Here is a 22,488-nt window from a genome sequence, read left to right as displayed (position 1 = left end):
GGGGGTGGGGGTGTTATCTGTGGTCTTACATAGGACTGCAGGTCCCATCTACTACATTATCTGTACTCAGAGATATCACTGTGTTATCTGTGCTGTTACATAGGACTGCAGGTGACATCTACTATATTATCTGTACTCAAAGATATCACAGTGTAACCGGTGGTGTTACATAGGACTGCAGGTGACTACTACATTATCTGTACTCAGAGATATCACTGTGTTATCTGTGGTGTTACATGGGACTGCAGGTGACTACTACATTATCTATACTCAGAGATATCACTGTGTTATCTGTGGTGTTACATGGGACTGCAGGTTAAGTTCACTTTATTACTCTATGTGCCCATAACCTATTCACGTGTGTCGGAGAGACTTGGAGAACACAAGGTGAAGCTCTTCTCCCTTTGTTTTAATCATTTTCATTAGTGAACCTCTGTAGATGAGAAATCATCCGGCACGAACAATAAAGCGGAGCCGCGTGATTAGCAATTTCTGCAGTTTTTAATTATGCTGAGCTCTACGACATTTTTATTTGATAATCATCCACTAATATTAAAATCTTGACACTATTGACCCGCCGGCTTGATGGTCGCAGTAAGGATTAGTGTAGTGGGAGACCAGCGGCTCTGATCAGCCATGGAGGAGCACAGACTGCAAAGGTCACTCTCATCCCATTTATCTTTTCTATTAGAAATTTATCCAGGGCAATCATCTAGTCCCCGGCATCCATGAAATGTAGACTGTAAGCTCAGTGGGTCAGAACACGACAGGCTGCAACATATCAATATACATGAATTCCCCTAGATCCCACTAAGTGATGAAATTGTTCTGCAGGGATATCTGTCTCTGCGGGCTGATGGCCCATGTTTCTCCACAGAGATCTGGATCCATGTGACCGGCCATGTTTCTCCACAGAGATCTGGATCCATGTGACCGGCCATGTTTCTCCACAGAGATCTGGATCCATCTGACCGGCCATGTTTCTCCACAGAGATCTGGATCCATCTGACCGGCCATGTTTCTCCACAGAGATCTGGATCCATGTGACCGGCCATGTTTCTCCACAGAGATCTGGATCCATCTGACCGGCCATGTTTCTCCACAGAGATCTGGATCCATCTGACCGGCCATGTTTCTCCACAGAGATCTGGATCCATCTGACCGGCCATGTTTCTCCACAGAGATCTGGATCCATCTGACCGGCCATGTTTCTCCACAGAGATCTGGATTAGGGATGGTCCGAACCCGCCGAGGTTCGGGTTCGGCCAAACCCAAACACTCGGCATCGGATTACCGCTGTCTGCCCGCTCCGTGCAGCGGGCGGATACAGCGGGAGGACCGCCTGGAAAACTGGGATACAGCCTATGGCTATGGCTGTATCCCAGTTTTCCGGGCGTTCCTTCCACTGGATCCGCCCGCTGCACAGAGCGGGCAGACAGCGGTAATCATTGCGGATGGTTCGGGTTCGTACGAACTCCGTATGAACTCGGTTCTGACCATCCCTAATCTGGATCCATCTGACCGGCCATGTTTCTCCACAGAGATCTGGATCCATCTGATCAGCCATGTTTCTCCACAGAGATCTGGATCCATCTGACCCACCATGTTTCTCTATAGAGATCTAGATCCATCTGGCCGGCCATGTTTCTCCACAGAGATCTGGATCTATCTGACCGGCCATTTTTCTCTATAGAGATCTGGATCCATCTGACCGGCCATGGTTCTCTATAGAGATCTGAATCCATCTGACCGGCCATGTTTGTCTATAGAGATCTGGATCCATCTGACCGGCCATGTTTCTATACAGAGATCTGGATCCATCTGAACGGCCATGTTTGTCTATAGAGATCTGGATCCATCTGACCGGCCATGTTTCTATACAGAGATCTGGATCCATCTGAACGGCCATGTTTCTATACAGAGATCTAGATCCATCTGACCAGCCATTTTTCTCTATAGAGATCTGGATCCATCTGACCGGCCATGTTTCTGTACAGAGATCTGGATCAATCTGACCGGCCATGATTGTTTCTATAGAGAGTTGGATCCATTTTACCGGCCATGTTTCTCCACATAGATCTGGATCCATGTGACCGGCCATGTTTGGCTATAGAGATCTGGATCCATCTGACCGGCCATGTTTCTATACAGAGATCTGGATCCATCTGAACGGCCATGTTTCTATACAGAGATCTGGATCCATCTGAACGGCCATGTTTCTATACAGAGATCTGGATCCATCTGAACGGCCATGTTTCTATACAGAGATCTGGATCCATCTGACCAGCCATTTTTCTCTATAGAGATCTGGATCCATCTGACCGGCCATGTTTCTGTACAGAGATGTGGATCAATCTGACCGGCCATGATTGTTTCTACAGAGAGTTGGATCCATTTTACCGGCCATGTGCCTCCAGTGATCTCTAGTTTGTGTGCTTTTGTGTCACTTTCAATACAGAGAAGATCCAATGGTATAAAATGGGCTCCAATAAATAGACAATTCATGCGTCGATATCCTTTCACCTCCTTCCGTTGTCTCTGCATGGGATGTTGTTATGTGACGGACGTTATCCTCATCCACTTATTGGCCGTGTCTTCTTCTGATTTACCTTGAGGATAAGCGGTGACCATGGAGCTAATACAACTCTGCCCCAAGCTGCTTTATCTGCCTTGAATAATTCAGCGCCGGCCCTTTAATTGAGGCCGGATGACACCGCACTTTCTCTCGTCTTTATTTATTCCTTATTTTCTGATTGTTTGTTCCTTGGTTCTGGTTACTGGAAATCTGTGCTCCTTGTTAGAATTTGGCAATTCCTGAGAACAGTACAGCAGGGGAAGAGGAAAACAGGGAGCAGGTCTGTGCGATATCCTGTTTGTCACTCTACGTTACATATGTAATCTTCTGCTCCATCCGAACAGATGATATGAGGGAGTAGAGCTGCATTGCGTGTTCCATGAAGAGCCAGCGCTATGTTATCTATTAAAGGGCCCAGAGACATAGCTGAGCTGGGATCCAGCTATTCCCAGCACCGTCCTATTTATATGGATCAGCAAACGTCCAATCGGTGGGTGTCCAGATATCGGCTTCTCCCACAATCCCAGGAGCGGGGACTCGGTGTAGCACTGTCCTCGTATATAGACGTCCATCTGCCATATAGGATCGGCCCAGTGAGAACCTAGCGCTGTCCCTTAATCTACGATGGAGAGGGGCCACATATGTACAGTCAGTGCTACACCGGGAATATGGGAAAAGTCGGACACTAGAGATGAGTAGAAATCGAGCATGCTCAAATCTGATCATCCAGCATTTCTTTATACTAAAACGTGTTCTTTTATGCTAATCTGTTTCTATTTTCTGACTTTGATTTTTTTTATTTCCCTTTTTGTATATTGTTTTGGGGGCGGCCATATTGCCTGGACTGTCCTTAACAGCATTTAGTGACATGCTTTACAGCAAGACTCATGGACATAGATGACAATAGACAAATCTCTGCCCCCTTGAGATGAATGTGAGACATTACTGAGCGCGCTCTGTGACCTGTAAAGAGGTCATTCCACTGGGAGCTGCTATTGTCTCCACTATCTACTGGTGTCACATGACGCTGCAATGCTGTACAGATCACTTTACAGCAGAATTCTCTTATCACCACAGACACAACAGGTCTCAGCTTAGTTTTAGACCCCCATCATCCACAGGATAACATAGGATCAGTATCCTTGTATAATAGTCTATAGGGTATAACCCCCATCATCCACAGGATAACATAGGATCAGTATCCTTGTACAATAGTCTATAGGGTATAACCCCCATCGTCCTCAGAACCAGAATCCTTGTACAGTGGTCTATTGGGTATAATCCCCATCATCCACAGGATTGGTATCCTTGTATAATAGTATATACAGCATAACCCCCATCATCCACACGATCAGTATCCTTGTATAATAGTCTATAGAGTATAACCCCCATCATCCATGCTGCCTGTATAGGAGTAGATTGCCTCCTGGAATGGCTTCTCTGTAATAACGGCCATTTCCATCCTATTTCTGACCCTTGTTTGTCTCTTCTGCGAGTTGATATTTGTAAAGTAAAAGGTTTTCTCCTCCCGGAGACGAGGATCGGCCATTTACAGCCTCGCGTGAGATGGCGACAATTGTCTCTGTGAAAAAGCGAAAACTACTAGAGGCCATTACGTGTAATCTTCATGTCCTCACAGATGGATTGTCTTTGCTTCATCGAACTACAGAACCTTCTCTGGACGCCGCGCGTTTCGTCATTGTCAGATTTCCTGGATGTTCTGGACAAATTCGTAATATGAAGCTCATGGGCCTAATGCACAGTCTGTACCATAGCTATTACCCCCACATGGGCCTAGTGCACAGTCTGTACCATAGCTATTACCCCCACATGGGCCTAATGCACAGTCTGTACCATAGCTATTACCCCCACATGGGCCTAGTGAACAGTCTGCACCATAGCTATTACCCCCACATGGGCCTAGTGCACAGTCTGTACCATAGCTATTACCCCCACATGGGCCTAGTGCACAGTCTGTACCATAGCTATTACCCCCACATGGGCCTAATGCACAGTCTGTACCATAGCTATTACCCCGCATGGGCCTAGTGCACAGTCTGTACCATAGCTATTACCCCCACATGGGCCTAGTGCACAGTCTGTACCATAGCTATTACCCCCACATGGGCCTAGTGCACAGTCTGTACCATAGCTATTACCCCCACATGGGCCTAGTGCACAGTCTGTACCATAGCTATTACCCCCACATGGGCCTAGTGCACAGTCTGTACCATAGCTATTACCCCCACATGGGCCTAGTGCACAGTCTGGACTGTACCATAGCTATTACCCCCACATGGGCCTAGTGCACAGTCTGTACCATAGCTATTACCCCCGCATGGGCCTAGTGCACAGTCTGTACCATAGCTATTACTCCCACATGGGCCTAGTGCACAGTCTGTACCATAGCTATTACCCCCACATGGGCCTAGTGCACAGTCTGTACCATAGCTATTACCCCCGCATGGGCCTAGTGCACAGTCTGTACCATAGCTATTACTCCCACATGGGCCATGGGGCAACTACTGCAAATAACACACCCGGTATTGGATGTGTCAGAGGGATATGTACATCCGGTATTGGATGTGTCAGAGGGATATGTACATCCGGTATTGGATGTATCAGAGATGCATGTGCACCTGGTATTGGATGCGTCAGAGGGGCAAGTGCACCTGGTATTGGATGTGTCAGAGGGGCGTGTGCACCTGGTATTGGATGTGTCAGAGGGGCGTGTGCACCTGGTATTGGATGTGTCAGAGGGACGTGTGCACCCGGTATTGGATGTGTAAGAGGGGCGTGTGCACCCGGTATTGGATGTGTCAGAGGGGCGTGTGCACCCGGTATTGGATGTGTCGGAGGGGCGTGTGCACCTGGTATTGGATGTGTCGGAGGGGCGTGTGCACCTGGTATTGGATGTGTCAGAGGGGCGTGTGCACCCTGTATTGGATGTATCAGAGATGCATGTGCACCTGGTATTGGATGCGTCAGAGGGGCAAGTGCACCTGGTATTGGATGTGTCAGAGATGCATGTGCACCCGGTATTGGATGTGTCAGAGGGGCGTGTGCACCTGGTATTGGATGTGTCAGAGGGGCGTGTGCACCTGGTATTGGATGTGTCAGAGGGACGTGTGCACTCGGTATTGGATGTGTCAGAGGGGCGTGTGCACCCGGTATTGGATGTGTAAGAGGGGCGTGTGCACCTGGTATTGGATGTGTCAGAGATGCATGTGCACCCGGTATTGGATGTGTCAGAGGTACACATGCACCCGGTATTGGATGTGTCAGAGATACATGTGCACCCGGTATTGGATGTGTCAGAGATGCATGTGCACCTGGTATTGGATGTGTCAGAGGGGCGTGTGCACCCGGTATTGGATGTGTCAGAGCCGTGTGTGCACCTGGTATTGGATGTGTCAGAGCCTCGTGTGCCCCCAGTATTGGATGTGTCAGAGCCTCTTGTGCACCCGTATTGGATGTGTCAGAGCCTCTTGTGCACCCAGTATTGGATGTGTCAGAGCCTCATGTGCCCCCAGTATTGGATTTGTCAGAGCCTCGTGTGCACCCGGTATTGGATGTGTCAGAGCCTTGTGTGCACCTGGTATTGGATTTGTCAGAGCCTCGTGTGCACCCGGTATTGGATTTGTCAGAGCCTCGTGTGCACCCGGTATTGGATGTGTCAGAGCCTTGTGTGCACCCGGTATTGGATGTGTCAGAGCCTTGTGTGCACCCGGTATTGGATGTGTCAGAGCCTTGTGTGCCCCCCATATTGGATGTGTCAGAGCCTCTGTGCACCTGATATTAACTGCACCAGGAGAAATGCATCTTCATTTGCATTCATTTTCCCATTGTCTTCACACTGCACTGGGCTCAGCAGGGATTGTGGAGAACATAAATTGTAAAGTGAGAATATTTACCTGTGTAAACTGAGAGTGTCAGGGACAATGTGAGAGAGACTGCGAGTACCCTGAGCTGTACTGGCGCACTCTCATAGGGGTACCCTGAGCTGTACTGGTGCACTCTCATGGCGGTACCCTGAGCTGTACTGGCGCACTCTCATAGGGGTACCCTGAGCTGTACTGGTGCACTCTCATAGGGGTACCCTGAGCTGTACTGGTGCACTCTCATGGCGGTACCCTGAGCTGTACTGGCGCACTCTCATGGGGGTACCCTGAGCTGTACTGGTGCACTCTTATGGGGGTACCCTGAGCTGTACTGGTGCACTCTCATGGCGGTACCCTGAGCTGTACTGGCGCACTCTCATGGGGGTACCCTGAGCTGTACTGGCGCACTCTCATGGGGGTACCCTGAGCTGTACTGGCGCACTCTCATGGGGGTACCTTAAGCTGTACTGGCGCACTCTAATCTGCTCAGCCAATCGGAGAACCTAAGCTGACTGTCCTGCTATCGTGGCAGCCAATCACAGCCCAGCACCTCCGATGTAACCCAAGCTAATCTTCACTATGTCCTGGAATAAGGATAAGGCATCACGATAGCTTAGGCCTGGATAGTTTTTGGTGAAATTCTTCTTGGTTATCATCCATGGTGTGTGCACTCTTTGTGGCGTCTTCTATACACGTTTCCTGTGTATTTCTTGATTTATTTTTTTTACTTTGGAAGCAGCTAGAACTTTTCTTGCTTTGTTTCTTCTAGATGTAATGTATATAGTCCATGGATAGTACTGGGGAGGTAAGGTTTACTTCTGTGTTAGTGTACAGTTTTGGACAGTGATCCCCATCAGTTGCACTTCTACCTTTTTCGCGTTGTCCCTTATTCGTAGGATTTGCCCCCTTATATACATGTGCACCCCCCCAAAGTCTGGCAGGCGGCTTATGCCGTACCCAGGGGTCTGACAGTCGTCGCCTGTCACAGCGCTAACCATTATGTGTTTATTAGAAAATGCAATAAATTCCATTCAGCCCTTTAAAGATTACAGCTTCCAAATACCACATCAAACCCGCTTCCCGCCGTGATAATTTGCAATATTTAAAATTAAGTTAAAGATGGCTCCCCGCCGGCCGCGCGGCTGTATTTATAGATTCCTTTTTTTGACTACAGTACCTTTTACGGCATGGGGGATTTTGTTTCCGAGATTGAATTATACTTTGCAGACTTCTGGAGGCCCCACAAGTCTATTCTGTGAGTTTAGCGCGGTTCGCTCAGCTGTCTGCGTACCGTATCATTTCAGGTTTGAGATTCGCCTTCTCTTTATAGGATGTGATAATTCTTGTGACATCAAGGTCAATGGCTTTACCCTACGAGAATCATGAAAAAGACCGAGCTGTCTTGAGCGCTTTATTCCGATAGAACATCAAAGCGAGAGAGAGAGAGTGCAGGGCCGGAGCTGCTCTGGATCAGATGAAGCCGCGTACAATGAAGCTTCTAGAAGAGACCGGGAATTATACCAGGGGCAAAGGGGGCAATCCGCTCAGCGGCCCCGACACCACCTAATACCAGGGACTACCGAAAACTGACTGATAAACCAACATAGAAAAGACCCAGGGCACGAGCGCTGTTATATCGCCTTTATCCAACAGATTTATGGGTGCTTTATGGTGGTATACTATGTATATGACATTATTGTATACTATGTATATTGCATTGTTATATATTGTATACTATGTATATGACATTCTTATACATTGTATACTATTTATATGACATTGTTTTATGTTGTATACTATGTATATGACATTATTGTATACTATGGATATCACATTGTTATAGATTGTATCCTATGTATATTGTATTGGTATATATTGTGTACTATGGATATCACATTGTTATAGATTGTATCCTATGTATATTGTATTGGTATATATTGTATACTATGTATATTGCATTGTTATATATTGTATCCTATGTATATTGTATTGGTATATAATGTATACTATGGATATCACATTGTTATAGATTGTAGGGAACTGTGTAGGGGTATAATGTGGACACTGTAATTTGTTAAGCACTGTATAGTAGTATTTCAGTACTGTATGCTGGTATTTGAGTTCTATATGACTATATTATTCCAGTACTATATGTTGATATTTAAGATCTATATGACGGTAGTATTTCAGTACTATATACTGGTATTTGAGCTCTATATGACTGTAGTATTCCAGTACTATATGTTGGTATTTGAGCTCTATATGACTATATTATTCCAGTACTATATGTTGATATTTAAGATCTATATGACGGTAGTATTTCAGTACTACATGCTGGTATTTGAGCCCTGTATGACTGTAGTATACCAGTACTATATGTTGGTATTTGAGCTCTATATGACTGTAGTATTCCAGTACTATATGTTGGTATTTGTGCTCTAGATGACGGTAGTATTCCACTACTATATGTTGGTATTTGAGCTCTAGATGATGGTAGTATTCCACTACTATATGTTGGTATTTGAGCTCTATATGACTGTAGTATTCCAGTACTATATGCTGGTATTTGAGCCCTGTGTGACTTAAGTATACCACTACTATATGCTGGTATTTGAGCTCTTTTTGACTGTAGTATTTCGGCACTATATGTTGGTATTTGAGCTCTAGATGAGGTAGTATTCCATTACTATATGTTGGTATTTGAGCCCTGTATTTGGCCAGTGGACACATCTACTGTATATGTTGTATTGTCTGTTTATTACACTGTTTTGAACGGACCATCATTGTGAATGGTTTATAATCTTTTATGGATTTTTGATGCTTTTTGCGCTTGTTTGTTGCCTCACCTGAGCGTATTCTCCCTTTTCCATAACACATTTGGCGAGCTGCCGCCCACCGACACCTCCGATTACTAAGCTTCACCATTGTCTGAACACTCTCGGCCTTGTCTCATCACCATTTAGCTTTGCGACCCCTCCGACCCGCACAGCAGCGCCGAGTTTGTCTTCGGCCGTGACCTATATTGATATGGTTTGTGCGGTTTTCCATAGGGCCATTGTTTTATCTCACTTCAGAGAGTTCTCACAAAGGAGTGTCACGTTAAGTAAGAATGTCAGCCGCGCTCCATTTGTATGCAGTATAATGTTGCCTGGCAGAGATGTGCGCGGTATCCAGCGTCGGCGAGCGGGGCCGAACAGAAATGGAACCTGTCTCTTTGTCTGCTGGTTGTTTTCACAAGCAGAATGAATGACATTAGTATTCATCCCAGCAGCGCGCGCTTTAACCACTGAAGGCGTCCTGTGAAATATGAGGCTTTTTACCATCACTTAGCTGCTTCTTCGTTTTTTTTTTTGCGGCTGCCCGGAGAGGCACCTGAATCTCCAGCCTCCGTGTCGAAGCCTCCATCAAGGGCGCTCGGAGGTCATTCGTAACGACCGTACAACTTTGACGAATGCGATACTGTGTAACGTGCGGGGGGAAATACCATTTGGTATTCTGCCCAAGGCCCCGCCATTCCGAAACAAAATGTGCTTTGGCTCTTAAGTGATTTTGCTCCGCTCTACACTTTTAATAAATTTGCTCGTGAGTCGTGGCGCTCGCTCCGGCCCCCCCCCCCCCCGCCCCCCATAACAAAAAGCGAATTAAGTGTCACTGGCTCCTTTACAACGGATCAGAATAGCATCTGCCGCAGAGGTCAATGGCCGCCCTTTAAGGCTTGTGCTGTGGATGGCGGCTCCTATCTCTGAGCCGCTGACGTCTTGCAACGTCCGTTTCTACAGATAGTCGGCTTTTTACGCCTTGTGATTCGTGACATTCACCCGTATAACGTTATTATGCACGGTGCATAACACACCCGCTGCTACAGGCCACAAATGATCAATCCAGAATACCAGGCACTCTAATAGTGCCAAGTCTGCTACTCCGGCACAGCTGACCGATCATCCGGAATCTAAGAGAAGCAAGAAAGTGATGGAGTATGCAGAGCTGTGTCATGTCTGATAGGCTTAGATACACCAGTATTATTCTCCATTATAGGTTTAAATACATCAGCAATATTAACCATTTTAGGCTTAGATACATCAGCATTATTAACCATTGTAGGCTTAGATACACCAGCATTCATTATCCACCATTATAGGCTTAGATACATCAGCACTATTAACCATTGTAGGCTTAGATACACCAGCATTCATTATCCACCATGATAGGCTTAGCTACATCAGCATTATTAACCATTGTAGGCTTAGATACATCAGCATTATCCACCATTATAAGCTTAGCTACATCAGCATTATTAACCATTGTAGGCTTAGATACATCAGCATTATCCACCATTATAAGCTTAGCTACATCAGCATTATTAACCATTGTAGGCTTAGATACATCAGCATTATCCACCATTATAAGCTTAGATACATCAGCACTATTAACCATTGTAGGCTTAGATACACCAGCATTCATTATCCACCATGATAGGCTTAGCTACATCAGCATTATTAACCATTGTAGGCTTAGATACATCAGCATTATCCACCATTATAAGCTTAGCTACATCAGCATTATTAACCATTGTAGGCTTAGATACATCAGCATTATCCACCATTATAAGCTTAGCTACATCAGCATTATTAACCATTGTAGGCTTAGATACATCAGCATTATCCACCATTATAAGCTTAGCTACATCAGCATTGTTAAACATTGTAGGCATAACAATGAACATGGTAGGATTAGATACAGCAGAGTTTCAGGCAGTATCACACACTGTAGGATCAGATACATCAAATAAGTAAAGTATATGTTTTAGTATTTTAAATGTGGTAGTGTCTGTGAGTATTACACATCATATGATAAGAACTTCCAGCAGTATAAGACAGCATGTGCTTAGATACACTTGTACCCCCTGCAGTTTTATACATTACTTCTGGCAGTATCACGCATACACTAATATGTCTGGCAGTATCACACATCATCGGCTTAGATAACGCTCCCTCCAGTGTAACACATTATCTTCTTAGCTATAATAGTTTTATACATGATTGGCTTAGATACGGTATTACTTCCAGCAGTATCTCACTTTATGTGCCTAGATACAGTAGTAGTCCTGACAGTATAATATATTGTATGCTTAGATACAAGAGATACACTGTTCATTTAAAAGTAATTGGTGTGAGTTCAATAACCCTATAACAATAACCGTTCCCCCAGGATAATGGTCGTATACAGCGAAGGCGGCGGCCATGTTTGTTGTGGTGATTGTTTATGTAACTAGGTAAGAATGTAAATGACTCACGTGTCTTCTATTGACCTCATACATAGAGATTACACGCCACAATGGGATCCGGAGCAGTGACATCGTTGTGTCGGCAGTGACATCATTCTATCGGCAGTGACATCATTCTATCGGCAGTGACATCATTGTGTCGGCAGTGACATCGCTTCCAGAGTTTAATTCTTCTCACACAATTGCAGGGTAGCTGATGGAAGACAGCGAGCCGGGTTAGGCCTCTGTATTGTGGGACATTACAGGCACAGAGCTGATACATTGTGACCTGTTGCTGGGAGTAGTAGAGACATGTCTGCCATCACTGTCTGTACTGCCTCAGAGGAGCAGTCGCCCCTAGCAACCAATCAGCTTACAGCTTTAATTTTTCAGAGGCTTTTTCAAAAACAAAAGAAGCCATCTGATTGGTTGCTATGGGCGACTGCTGTACGGTTACCAGCAACACAGGCGGCCTGAAACATAATGTAAGAGCGGCTTTACCTTAAACTATATTATACTGAGAACAGGAACCATGAGGGAGATTTAGGGCCCTGTCTTATAGTGAGAATGTCTCTGCTGCCCATAGCAACCAATCACAGGTCCCATAGCTACCAATCATAGCTCCCATAGCAACCAATCACAGCTCCCATAGCAACCAATCATAGCTCCCATAGCAACCAATCACAGCTTCCAGAGTAACCAATCACAGCTGCCATAGCAACCAATCACAGGTCCCATAGCTACCAATCATAGCTCCCATAGCAACCAAAAAAAAGAGTAGAAGACGGCACATCCAAAAAAGGTGTCCAAGTTTATTTCAATACATCAGAGTGCGCCGTTTCGGCTATATTAGCCTTTCTCAAGGCTAATATAGCCGAAACGTCGCACTCTGATGTATTGAAATAAACTTGGACACCTTTTTTGGATGTGCCGTCTTCTACTCTTTTTTTTGGATTGTGACCGTCCGGGGCCCGGTTGGTGAGACGTGCACCCTCTTGCTATTTTTTCTATTTGTGCTGCTGTGCTTCCTTTTTCCCATAGCAACCAATCACAGCTCCCATAGCAACCAATCATAGCTCCCATAGCAACCAATCACAGCTCCCATAGTAACCAATCACAGCTGCCATAGCAACCAGTCACAGCTCCCATAGCAATATGAAAAGTGAAAGCTGTGAACGACTGTTTACACGGAACGATCTGGGAATTTTTTGCGAACGACGATTTTAGAACATGTTGTAAGATCAAAATGAACGATTTCTCGCTCGTTCGCTGGGTTTACACGTACGATTATCGTTTGAATTTGATCGTTATCGTGCAAATTCGCACGATAATCGTTCCGTGTAAACGCAGCATTACTCTTATGTCTTCAAGATCAGTATCCCACATGATAGGCTTAGATACAACAGCTGAGAAGGATGACCTTATGGACTGTATCATATATAAAATACAGTACTTAGATATAGGGGCTCTGGAGATAGTATCACACATGATAAGCTTGGATACAGCAGTATCACAGGCCACATATTTAGATGTAGTGACTCAGCAGGTAGTATCACACATGATAGGCTTAGATACAGCCTGTATCCAGGGGAGATTCTTGGCCATTCGGCTGCCCTGGAGGTGACGGTAACTTTATCGATGTGCAGCGCTCCGCAGTTTTTAGCGGATAATTACATTGTATAACAATCCTATCCCTAATGAGGGCTTATTATACTGATAATAAACCATCCGACCGCAACTCCCGGAGGGCGACACAGAGCTGATCCTACTGATCCCCAGCCGGCAGCTGTATGGGATGTGAGCATGTTAGGGGTTATAGTAATGATGATGAGAGTTGTGCTGGGGGTAGATGGAATATAATTGCGGTTATGGTGGGGGACTCTATAGCGCCCCCTCCTCTACGGCTCAGTATGATGTCCGGCCTGGGCATCAGTATGAGATGTTAGGGGTTATAGGGATGAGGATGAGAGTTGTAGTGGGGGTACATGGAATAGAATGCAGTTACAGTGGGGGACTCTATAGCGCCCCCTCCTCTACAGGTCAGTATGATGTCCGGCCTGGGCAGCTGTATGAGATGTTAGGGGTTATAGGGATGAGGATGAGAGTTGTAGTGGGGGTACATGGAATATAATGCAGTTACAGTGGGGGGGGGGGGGGATTTTGTAGCGCCCCCTCCTTTACGTCTCGGTATAATGTCCGGCCTGGGCAGCTGTATGAGATGTTAGGGGTTATAGTGATGACGATGAGAGTTGTAGTGGGGGTACATGGAATATAATGCAGTTACAGTGGGGGGGGGGGGGGGACTCTTTAGCGCCCCCTCCTCTACGGCTCGGTATGATGTCCGGCCTGGGCTTTCAGGCTCTTGATCAGCCTCGTCTCTGTGAAGTCTGTGTTGTAGCCTCCAGCGTTCAGCCATTTGTAGCACATTTCACATAAGGCCTATAGACATTACAGCCCACTCCATATTCAGTCCTTTTCATGTCGGTGAGCCTGGGGCGGATGATACAGCGATGGTTTGTTAGTGCAGGCATGCCATTGCATACATTAGCCGCACACTTTTTAGCTTTTTTTCTCTTCCCATTTCCCCAGTGATTGCCGACTTGTAGAGCTCTCCTGCCTGCAGCCGGGGTTCATATACATCCTCAGCCCATAGTGTGCTCTGTAATTGCTCCGCTGTGTAGAGATACATTTCTATATGCAATTTGCTTTCAATTACAGAAGAAAGGAACAGAACTTTACATCTGAGGTTCACAGAAGAACTGATTTAATATTAAAGGAATCCACATCGGAAGAAGGTTTACATAAAGGAACAGATTTTTATTTCTTATGGAAATGTGAGAATAAAGTCAATAGCGCTGAATTATTATCTCAGTGTAATGAAATTGTAAGTCAGGGTTACGATATAGTAAGTCAGAGTTGGGATATAATAATTCAGGGTTAGGATATAGTAAGTCAGGGTTGGGATATAGTAAGTCAGGGTTAGGATATAGTAAGTCAGGGTTAGGATATAGTAAGTCAGGGTTGGGATATGGTAAATCAGGGTTGGGATATGGTAAATCATGGTTAGGATATAGTAAATCAGGGTTGGGATATAATAAATCAGGGTTAGGGTATAGTAAATCAGGGTTGGGATATAATAAGTCGGTTAGGATCTAGTAAGTCAGTGTTAGGATCTAGTAAGTCAGGTTTTGGATATAGTAAGTCAGGGTTAGGATATGATAAGTCTAGATCCGGTTATTGCAGTGAGGTTTGGTTTTGGGGGTAATAAGTCTGTGCTATTACATAATAGCACTGTACTTAGTGCAGATAATAACCTAGAGTTGTGAGATATGAAGACATTGTCTGGGAGGTAATAATGCAGTGCTATGAGATGATAAGACTTTGTTTTGGAGGTAATAAGGCAGTGCTATGAGATTAGACTTTGTCTATGAGGTAATAAGACAGTGCTATGAAATAAGAAGACAATGTTTAGGAGGTAATAAGGCAGTGCTGTGAGATTAGACTTTGTTTTGGAGGTAATAAGGCAGTGCTGTGAGATTAGACTTTGTTTTGGAGGTAATAAGGCAGTGCTATGAGATTAGACTTTGTCCAGGAGTTAATAAGGCAGTGCTATGAGATTAGACTTTGTGTTGGAGGTAATAAGGCAGTGCTATGCAATAATAAGACTTTGACTATGAGGTAATAAAGCAGTGCTATGCAATGATCAGACTTTGTCTATGAGGTAATAAGGCAGTGCTATGAGATTAGATTTTGTCCAGGAGGTAATAAGGCAGTGCTATGAGAGTAGACTTTGTCCAGGAGGTAATAAGGCAGTGCTATGAGAGTAGACTTTGTCCAGGAGGTAATAAGGCAGTGCTATAAAATTAGACTTTGTCTATGAGGTAATAAGGCAGTGCTGTGAGATTAGACTTTGTGTTGGAGGTAATAAGGCAGTGCTTTGAGATTAGTTTTTGTTTTTGTGAGGTAATAAAGCAGTGCTATGAGATTAGACTTTGTTTTGGAGGTAATAAGGCAGTGCTATGAGATTAGATTTTGTTTTGGAGGTAATAAGGCAGTGCTATGAGATTAGATTTTGTCCAGTAGGTAATAAGGCAGTGCTACGAGAGTAGACTTTGTCCAGGAGGTAATAAGGCAGTGCTATAAGATTAGACTTTGTCCAGGAGGTAATAAGGCAGTGCTATAAGATTAGACTTTGTGTTGGAGGTAATAAGGCAGTGCTATGAGATTAGACTTTGTTTTGAAGGTAATAAAGCAGTGCTTTGAGATTAGATTTTGTTTTGGAGGTAATAAAGCAGTGCTATGAGATTAGACTTTGTTTTGGAGGTAATAAGGCAGTGCTATGAGATTAGATTTTGTTTTGGAGGTAATAAGGCAGTGCTATGAGATTAGATTTTGTCCAGTAGGTAATAAGGCAGTGCTATGAGAGTAGACTTTGTCCAGGAGGTAATAAGGCAGTGCTATAAGATTAGACTTTGTCCAGGAGGTAATAAGGCAGTGCTATAAGATTAGACTTTGTCCAGGAGGTAATAAGGCAGTGCTATGAGATTAGATTTTGTCCAGTAGGTAATAAGGCAGTGCTATGTGAGTAGACTTTGTGTTGGAGGTAATAAAGCAGTGCTATAAGATTAGACTTTGTCCAGGAGGTAATAAGGCAGTGCTATAAGATTAGACTTTGTCCAGGAGGTAATAAGGCAGTGCTATAAAATTAGACTTTGTCCAGGAGGTAATAAGGCAGTGCTATAAGATTAGACTTTGTCCAGGAGGTAATAAGGCAGTGCTATAAGATTAGACTTTGTCCAGGAGGTAATAAGGCAGTGCTATGAGATTAGGCTTTGTGTTGGAGGTAATAAGGCAGTGCTATGAGATAATAGCTCAGTTTCTCAGGTTCATTATATTATAATGATGTGTATTCATCTACCCAGAACAGTACAACTCCCCATGTGTCGTACTACGACTCCCATCAGGCTTATATGTGTGGGACCTATCCGGAGATCATGTCTGTATGACAGATAGGAGAGCAGGCGGCGGTGGTTGTGCGGTGAGCGGTTTTGCTGGCGGTCAGGGCCACCATTAGATGACGACCTCTTTTATCTGTGCGGCTTTAGCTGATGGCTTTGATGTGGTGCAGACCCTGCGGCCGGATAGAAGCGGTGAGCAGGGCCCCCGGGTCCGGTGCTCGGCTGTGCCGCCGGTGTGGTGATGTAACGGTGAAGCGGTTGCCGCGGTGCTCGGCTATTTATAAGCCAGCGGCCCCCTGTGTGCTGAATCTCCCAAGACCTCTGTAAACCTGCAACCGTGTAACGCAGCCCTGCTGTGCCGGGCTCAGAGGAGCGTGCAGTAACAAGGGGACGTCAGGGAACTCTATGGGGGAGGGGGAGGGGGGCTGTGAGTCCTGAGCTCCGGCTTTACAGATCCTAATAACTCCAGAATATTTCCTTCTAAAATCACAGAAATCCCTTTAAGAAACGAAAAACTACAAAAGAACAAAAATCACACATTTTAATGTCTCCCGAGAAACAACCAATAAAGCCTTCTCTCCGAAACTCTGAAAGTTATGAGTGGTGCGGTGGAAATAGTGAGTGCAGCTCTGGGGTATAATACAGGATGTAACTCAGGATCAGTAATGTAATGTAAGTACACAGTGACCCCACCAGCAGAATAGTGAGTGCAGCTCTGCAGTATAATACAGGATGTAACTCAGGATCAGTAATGTAATGTATGTACACAGTGACCCCACCAGCAGAATAGTGAGTGCAGCTCTGGAGTATATTACAGGATGTAACTCAGGATCAGTAATGTAATGTATGTAAACAGTGACCCCACCAGCAGAATAGTGAGTGCAGCTCTGGAGTATAATACTGGATGTAACTCAGGATTAGTAATGTAATGTATGTACACAGTAATCCCACCAGCAGAATAGTGAGTGCAGCTCTGGAGTATAATACAGGATGTAACAAAGGATCAGTACAGGATCAGTAATATACAGTATGTACACAGTAAGGCAGAGACGTATATAGGTTTTATAGATCTGAAGTGTCACATAATATATATGTGTAATGTCAGCCATGCACCAGGTTTACCATATAGAAGTATATAGTGGTTACTGTAAGATATATGGGCAGGAGTGGCTGCTTTGTATTTCTCAGAGGGCCTCTCCTCTTGGTGGTTGCAGTACATGGTGAGTGCTGGGCAGCAGCTGGGGATGGATCTCTCCTCTCTCCAGGATGTGGTCTGGCCCCTGATCTCGCTGTCAGACGTGCGTTGTACTTTCTCTCCTGCGTAGCTTTCAGTTCTGTCCTCCCCATAATGCACCGCTCTGCAGACAACAGGTCCTCCATATACAGCCGCCACTGACAGTTCTGACAGTCATACACTCACCCTAGGGGTTCGGGAGTATAGGTTTTAAATTGAAGTATAGGTTTCCTAAGTAAAGATGGATTTCCCCTTTAAGGATCAGGATCTTCCTTTGTGAATCACATCTTTTCTTGTCTTCTATTAATCCCTTTGTTTTTTTTATGAGAAAGTAAAGCGCGGAGCGGTGTCACCGAGCGGCACAATAAGCTTATTAAGAATTCATGATTGTATCTGGCTCTATCTCCAAGGATTATACTGTCCTATTTTACAGCTGGGGGAGAGCGGCAGAGTCCTTGGACACGTTGTCTTTCCTGAAGTAAATCCTAGCCGTACGGGCAGCCCATCCATGTACCCGCAGCCGCACGGCGCTCGCCACCTTCCCTTTCATAATGATGTTGTCAGTCCGTAAAGTATCGAGATTTTATTCACAGCCCTGCAAAGCTTTTATGGCTTTCAAGTAACAAGTTCATTACGTGGGGGGAAGAGATCAATAATATTCGTCACGCTGTTACCTGTAACCGGAGAAAGAAGATTCCCGGGATCTTTTGTCACTGCCGGAAATTGCCAGAATCACGAAACAAGTAGTAGCTTTTAAAGTTAAAAATCTGCTTATCCTGTCAGCCGGGCCACCGCTGCGGCCTTAAAGGGGATGTCCAGTGTAGGTGTGACCGTATATATATATGACCGTATATATGACTGATTCAGCTCTGCTACATTTATGGGGTCACAGTCCTAGTAATAACCAGAGCTACACTGTGACCAGACACTCTCCCGACCTCTGGGCCGCTTATGCTGTGAAACGTGCAATGTACACGCCAGTATTTTCTGTGGGAATATAGACCACTGTTCACACATGTTGCAAATGGCACGTAATGTGCATGATGCCATTGCTTTCAATGGGAATATATACTGCAGTTTACATATTGTCATCCAGAGACGGAAACTGTTCTATATACCAGGGGAGTAACTACCTCTGTAGCAGTCATATCTTCTGCTATGGGGCCCGCTGCATCAGGGGGCCCGCTCAGTGTCGGACTGGAGTGCCTTGGCCCACCAGGGGAAATCATTCTTGGGGCCCACCCTTCTGCCACCGCACTTATCTATGGTAACATTAATAAGGGTCCATTAACACGGCGTGATATGGGGCAGCATAGGGCTGCAAATGATTGCTAATCAGCAGGGCAGGTGATGTGCAGCCGACAGCAATGATCTTAGCCGCACAAAAGATCAAATCAGTCGACTATGGGACATTTGCTTGCATGTCAGCAGATCTCTGGCACTTTTACATGGGCCGATCATCGGCTGAATAGACTTCCTAGGAGCGCTTGTTACCGATTATTGGCCGGTGTAATTGGGCTATAAGACAATTTTTTTGTATGATAACGCTGTATACTTAGATACAAGTCATACAGCTACCAATGACACTAGTATACAAAGAGCAAATATCCCCACACATATTACCGCTATACAGTAACTGACCAAATCCTGTCTATCAAGACCGATATTACCAATAAACCAGTATACAGGAGGGAAATAGTATCACCATACATATTACCGCTATACTGTTACTGACCAAATCCTGTATACTGAGACCAATATTACCAGTATACAAGGGGGAAATATTACCGCCACACCACAACCATTGCTACCATATTGTTACTGACCAAATCTGGTATACTAAGACCAATGAACACCACACCAGATTACAAGTAACAAATAATACCCCCACATACTGACTAACACCACCACAAACTGACTAACACCACCAAATACTGACTAACACCACCGCTGCTACTGAATAAAATCCTCTGAACAAAAGATCAATATCCCCTCATACAGTCATATAGAGGTAGCCCCAGCTCTACACTATATACGTTACAGTGCACATAGATTTAGTGACTCACAGGGGACGTCTTCTCTGATCGGAGTTCTTTCCTTTTCATCTTCTTCTCCATCTGCCCTGGGCCCTTATGAGAACTTCTCCGAGCCACGAATCCACAGAATCTGCCAGAGAAATATATTAGGCTCCTCACTCTGTCACCATCCTCATCTCTCTACACACTGCACATCTGTACTGGCCCCTTTACACCTTCTCTCAGTGATTAGCCCTGACTATTTGTAGCGTGTGTATGTGTGTGTGTGTATATATATATATATATATATATATATATATATATATATATATATATAGTGTACACACCTTGTAGATGGCCCCTTGTTCAGTTCTCCATATAGATGGCCCTGTGTGCCTCTACTATAGTAGAGATCCCCCTCTGTGTAATCCCCTTACAGTAGATGACAACCTCTGTGCATTCCCTATATCAGGGGTAGGGAACTTCTCCAGCTGTTGCAAAACTACAACTCCCATCATGCCTGGACAGCCACAGCTAAAGCTGTAGTTTTGCAACAGCTGGAGAGCCAAGGTTCCCTATTCCTGCCCTATAGTATATAGCCCCCTCTGTGTAGTCCCCTTATAGATGACCCCTCTGTGTAGTCCACTAAAGTAGATGCCCCTCTCTGTGCATGCCCTATTGTATACACACCGCACCCAGTATAGTTACCCTTATACATTGTTGTCCCCCTCTGTGTAGTGCCCTTTATAGATGCCTCCTCAGTGTTGTCCTCCTTATAAATTGCCCCCAACCAGTGTCCCTTATAGATGGCTCCCTGTGTTATCCCCCTTATAACTGGCCCGCTTGTGTTATCCATCCCCCCATATAGATAGCCCCCTTATGTTGGCCATCCCTACCCCCCATATAGCTCCTTATGTTGTCTATTCCCCCGTATAGCCCCCTTAGGTTGTCCTTGCCCCATATAGCCCCTTATGTTTTCCTTCCCCTGTATATAGCCCCTTATGTTTTCCTTCCCCTGTATATAGCCCCTTATGTTGTCCTTCCCCTGTATATAGCCCCCCTTATGTTGTCCTTTCCTGTATACAGCCCCCTTATATTGTCCTTTCCTGTATATAGCCCCTTATGTTTTCCTTCCCCTGTATATAGCCCCTTATGTTGTCCTTCCCCTGTATATAGCCCCCCTTATGTTGTCCTTTCCTGTATACAGCCCCCTTATGTTGTCCCCCCTGTATACAGCCCCCTTATGTTGTTCTCCCCCTGTATACAGCCCCCCTTATGTTGTCCTTCCCCTGTATACAGCCCCCCTTATGTTGTCCTCCCCCTGTATATAGCCCCCCTTCTGTTGTCCTCCCCCTGTATACAGACCCCCTTCTGTTGTCCTCCCCCTGTATACAGACCCCCTTCTGTTGTCCTCCCCCTGTATACAGACCCCCTTCTGTTGTCCTCCCCCTGTATATAGCCCCCCTTATGTTGTCCTCCCCCTGTATACAGCCCTTCTTATGTTGTCCTCCCCCTGTATACAGACCCCCTTATGTTGTCCTCCCCCTGTATATAGCCCCCCTTATGTTGTCCTCCCCCTGTATATAGACCCCCTTCTGTTGTCCTTCCCCTGTATATACCCCCCTTATGTTGTCCTTCCCCTGTATACAGCCCCCCTTATGTTATCCTCCCCTGTATACAGCCCCCCTTCTGTTGTCCTCCCCCTGTATACAGACCCCCTTCTGTTGTCCTCCCCCTGTATACAGACCCCCTTCTGTTGTCCTCCCCCTGTATATAGCCCCCCTTATGTTGTCCTCCCCCTGTATACAGCCCCCCCTTCTGTTGTCCTCCCCCTGTATACAGACCCCCTTCTGTTGTCCTCCCCTGTATACAGCCCCCCTTATGTTGTCCTCCCCCTGTATACAGCCCCCCCTTATGTTGTCCTCCCCCTGTATACAGACCCCCTTCTGTTGTCCTCCCCCTGTATATAGCCCCCCTTATGTTGTCCTCCCCCTGTATACAGCCCCCCCCCCTAATGTTGTCCTCCCCCTGTATATAGCCCCCCTTATGTTGTCCTCCCCTGTATACAGCCCCCTTATGTTGTCCTCCCCCTGTATATAGCCCCCTTATGTTGTCCTCCCCCCTGTATACAGCCCCCCTTATGTTGTCCTCCCCCTGTATACAGCTCCCCTTATGTTTTCCTTCCCTGTATATACCCCCTTATGTTGTCCTCCCCTGTATACAGCCCCCCTTATGTTGTCCTCCCCCTGTATATAGCCCCCCTATGTTGTCCTCCCCCTGTATACAACCCCCCTTATGTTGTCCTCCCCCCTGTATACAGCCCCCCCCCCCTTATCTTACCCCCTCTGATAAAAAAACAAAACAAAAAACACAAGACTACTCACCTAACCACACGATCCCCCGTCGGACGCCGGCCTCCTCTTCTCTCTTCTCCTGACAGGTGAGCAGCTCCGTTGCGAAGTGCCGCCAGCGCCATCACTGACCTCAGTGTGCGCCGCGGTGGCTGGGACTTCCGGTATTCGCTCCATGAACCGGAAGTCCTAGCCGCCGCAGCGCACACTG

General features: G+C 45.7%; 1 protein-coding gene across 5 annotated transcripts in view; it reads left to right on the top strand.

Annotated features, from left to right (window-relative positions):
- Positions 1-22,488, top strand: part of PCDH11X (protocadherin 11 X-linked) — a 953,301-nt gene that overhangs the window by 63,328 nt on the left and 867,485 nt on the right. The window lies entirely within an intron of this gene.

Source organism: Dendropsophus ebraccatus, chromosome 10 (assembly GCF_027789765.1).
Source record: "Dendropsophus ebraccatus isolate aDenEbr1 chromosome 10, aDenEbr1.pat, whole genome shotgun sequence".
NCBI classification, from domain to species: Eukaryota; Metazoa; Chordata; class Amphibia; order Anura; family Hylidae; genus Dendropsophus; species Dendropsophus ebraccatus.
Note: the sequence above shows the minus strand (reverse complement) of the source record. Positions and strands in the feature narration are given on the sequence as shown.